The 4,019-nt window shown below is 45.1% G+C and overlaps 1 pseudogene; it reads right to left on the minus strand.

Annotated features, from left to right (window-relative positions):
* Positions 1-1,006: 1,006 nt before the first annotated feature.
* LOC147856980 (large ribosomal subunit protein uL4z pseudogene) lies at positions 1,007-3,262 on the minus strand (annotated as a pseudogene).
* Between the last annotated feature and the right edge of the window lie 757 nt (positions 3,263-4,019).

Consider the following 4,019-nt stretch of genomic DNA (forward strand, 5'->3'; position numbering starts at 1 on the left):
TTGGTATTACCCGGTTTGAGGCCCTTCTTGGCCAAGTCGGACTTCATTCTCAAAGGTCCACCTTCATCTTTTCTAGAGTCGGATTCGCTTTGACCCGACTCATCATTGCCGGTTTCATATTCCGACATTTTCTTCTTCCCCTTCTCTTTGAGCGTGAATCGTCTCCTCGGTTCCTTGCGCGGGGAGAGCACGGCAGAGTCTCCATTACTCGTCGGTTCCTCATCCAACTGGTCATCCCGACTCAGCCACTCATTCGGTCCACTTAACTGAAATGAGATTGGACTCTCTTCTAGAGTGCCGAGGTCTTCATCTTCTATCTAGACCGGTTCAGGCTCACTAGCCTCATCCTTCGGTATCAGGTCGGGGTCGGAAGTCGGAATCGGTAAGGCATACCATCATGTCGTCTCATCAAACTCAACATCCCAGCTAACTCGGACCTGCTTTGTCAAACCAAAACATAAAACAGGATCACCAAATGAAACTCAGATGACCTGTTTAAACATGATGGCATTAGAAAAAGTACATGTGCAAAAATGATTGTTCTTCATTAAACTCTTGACAAAAAAACGCTTCAATATTCAACTACAATAAACTAGGTGATAATCCTACTGTGAAACTCCAAGCCACTTAGTAAAAGCTTCAAACTCGGTGTAGTCGTTGTCTGAAATCATGGTCTTGTACCATGCCTCCCCAGCCTTCTTGATTGCCTCTTTGTCAGCACCTTCAACCTCTACAGTGGATTTCCTCTTCAAATCAAGCTTCTCCTCACCCAATAGTTGGAGCCGGTGAGCTTGAACATGTCGCCAAACGAATCGTCCATTTTCTGTGTCGTTTCGCTCTGATACCACTTGACGGGAACTCAAGGCTCCTTATGCGCAACGCTCAGCCACAACCAAGCTTTGAATCATACACAGAAAACGGGAAATAAAACACGACACAGAGAAGAGAAGAGTACACAGGATGTTTACGTGGAAAACCCAAACTAGGGAAAAACTAGGTGATAATCCTACTGTGAAACTCCAAGCCACTTAGTAAAAGCTTCAAACTCGGTGTAGTCACTGTCTGAAATCATGGTCTTGTACCATGCCTCCCCAGTCTTCTTGATTGCCTCTTTGTCAGCACCTTCAACCTCTATAGTGGATTTCCTCTTCAAATCAAGCTTCTCCTTCTTTTCCTTGACGCGCTGAGCCCGTGCAAGAAGCTCCATCCTCCTTGCAGTCTTGGCATACGGATTGAGCTTAATGAGAGCACCAAGGTTCTTGATGGGATTCTTCTTCAGCAAGTGTCTCTTCACATCTTTCTTGGTAGGACGCACAACAGACTAGATCTCATCAAAATTGATGATTTTGGAGAGATTGGAGTTAGCTAGAAGAGATCGGGGCAGGGTATAGTTCTGACGGGAACTCAAGGCTCCTTATGCGCAACGCTCGGCCACAACCGAGCTTTGAATCATACACAGAAAACGGGAAATAAAACACGACACAGAGAAGAGAAGAGTACACAGGATGTTTACGTGGAAAACCCAAACTAGGGAAAAACCACGGCAGCCCACAGGCTGCAAACTGTCACTATGCTAGAATATACAACAGTGAGTTCACGGAGGCAATGACCTCGTGCTCACGATCTTCGCCACAGGCGGCGGTTACAACAGAGGCAAAGACCTCTTCCTCTCTCTCTCTCTATCTCTGTCTCTGTACACAATTACACGCTCTGATCTCGCGCAGACAAGGATTAACAACAACAATTCCTAAAAGTTTGACCTAAGTCATATTTATACTAATATGACTTTTCGGCTATTTACAAATATAGCCTCGATGGACTCTCAGAAACATATTTACGAATATGTCTCTTCATCCGGTGAGCATTCCTCACCGGGTCTACACCATCCGGCTCTCCATAGCCGGGTACTCCTCATCCGGTCCTCACCGGGCCTGCACCATCCGGTCCTCCGTAGCCAGGTACTCCTCATCCGGTTCTCACCGGGCCTGCACCATCCGGTCCTCCGTAGCCGGGTACTCCTCATCCGGTCTTCACCGGGTCTGTACCATCCGGCTCTCCGTAGCCGGGCACTCGTCATCCGGTTTCCCATCCGGAGGGATCTGTCTCCCAACAAACTCCCCCTTCACTTCAGACTTGCAGTCCTCAGTGCCAAAGATGGAATCAAGCTTCTTGAAGGCAGATTTAGTCAAGACAATGAATCGGTCATGATGACCTCCAGGGGTGAGTTGGAGGAGATTGAGACGAGCGGAAGCAAGTAGAAAACCGAACACAGAAACACAAGTTTAATGGAAAGCTTTACAGTACGCAGGAGAGACAGAGAAAGAGCAAAACAAGTTAAATCTATTACAAAGGAATAATAGTTCTCTATACATAAGACATGCTCAACAGCACTATTTATACAAGTCCTAAGAGGACTGACAAAAGTACTGTGTACTTCAATGCTCATACGAGCGTCTTACACTAACTACGAGACTATTAACTACCTAGTAGTCTAGGCTACTACTAGGCTTCCAGTTACTGTTTGATCTAGCTAACCGGCTCCCCAGCTCACTGGCTCAATTGCTCACCGACTCGCCGATCCGTCTCCATCCTTCCGGATGTCGATCCGGCTCAGGCTTATCCAGCCGATCCAGACCTAGTTGAGCTTGTCGCCCAACACATTTTAATCTACTCGAAGACCCAAGAGGAGCATGATGAACATGTTCGTTGGGTACTACGTCAACTCCGAGAATATGGTCTCTATGCAAAATTAGAAAAGTGTAGTTTCGACCAGAATCAAGTGGAATTTTTGGGGTATGGTGTATCATCAGATGGTATTGCTATGGACCCCATGAAGGTGCAAGCAATTTTAGAGTGGCAGACACCCCTTTCAGTGCGCAATGTGCAATGTTTTCTCGGGTTTGCAAATTTTTATCAAAAATTTATTAAAGATTATTCCAAGGTCGTGCTTCCACTCACTCAACTCACACAAAAAAATCAGCCATTTATATGGAGTTCTGATGCATCCAAGCCATTCGAAAGCTTAAAACGAGCGTTTGCAACGGCACCTATCTTAGCACATGTCAACCCAACAAAACGCTTCATCCTTGAAGCCGATGCATCCGATTTTGCACTACGGAATGTCCTATCGCAAACTAGAGATGATGGACATCTATACCCTATCGCCTTCCATTCCCAAAAGTTTGAAGCTGCAAAGATCAACTACGAGATCCATGACAAGGAACTTCTTGCAATTGTCTATTCTTCTCAACAATGGCGACATTTTCTAGAAGGTTCTTCTCAGTTGATTATTGTTTACAACGATCATAAGAACCTGACATATTTCCAAAATGCTCAAGTCTTGAGTCAACGACAACCCCAGTGGGCGCAATTTTTGACTCACTTTGACTTTGTCATCATATATCGCCCTGGGATGCAGCAAGGCAAAGCAAATGCTCTTTCTCGGCACTCTTATATGGAACTTCGTCAAGGGGAACCTGCATTCAAGCATCAAAAACAAATCCTTTTGGGTCCTAATCACTCACGATTAATGGTAGTTAATGCCATAACAACTTTTGAAGATTCCACACTTCTTGATACAATTCAAGATCATATGGCCCCTAATGAATTCGCCAAGGATGTTTTAGATCATATCATCCCCGATCGTGCTTCTTGCTCACAATCAAAAAACCCTCGTAATGACTATCATCAGTTCTATTGGCATGGTGGTTTTTTGTTTCGACAAAACCTATTGTATGTTCCTGATGGTCCCCCACGACTACAAGTTTTACAACATTGCCATGACTCACCAATGGCCGGTCATTTTGGAGTTCGCAAAACTCTAGAATTAATTTCTCGACACTATTGGTGGCCTCGCCTTCGTCATTTTGTTGAGGAGTATGTTCGCAACTGTGATACATGTTGTCGATCAAAGAGTTCTCGACATTGATCCTATGGCTTACTACAACCACTTCCCATTCCGGAAATCCTTGGAAGCTATATCCTTGGATTTCATTACCGATCTCCCAGTTTAAAAAGGT

Source organism: Azolla caroliniana, unplaced genomic scaffold (assembly GCF_043228905.1).
Source record: "Azolla caroliniana isolate FFs.n. ecotype wild unplaced genomic scaffold, voAzoCaro1.0.p SCAF_12, whole genome shotgun sequence".
In the NCBI taxonomy this organism is placed as follows: Eukaryota; Viridiplantae; Streptophyta; class Polypodiopsida; order Salviniales; family Salviniaceae; genus Azolla; species Azolla caroliniana.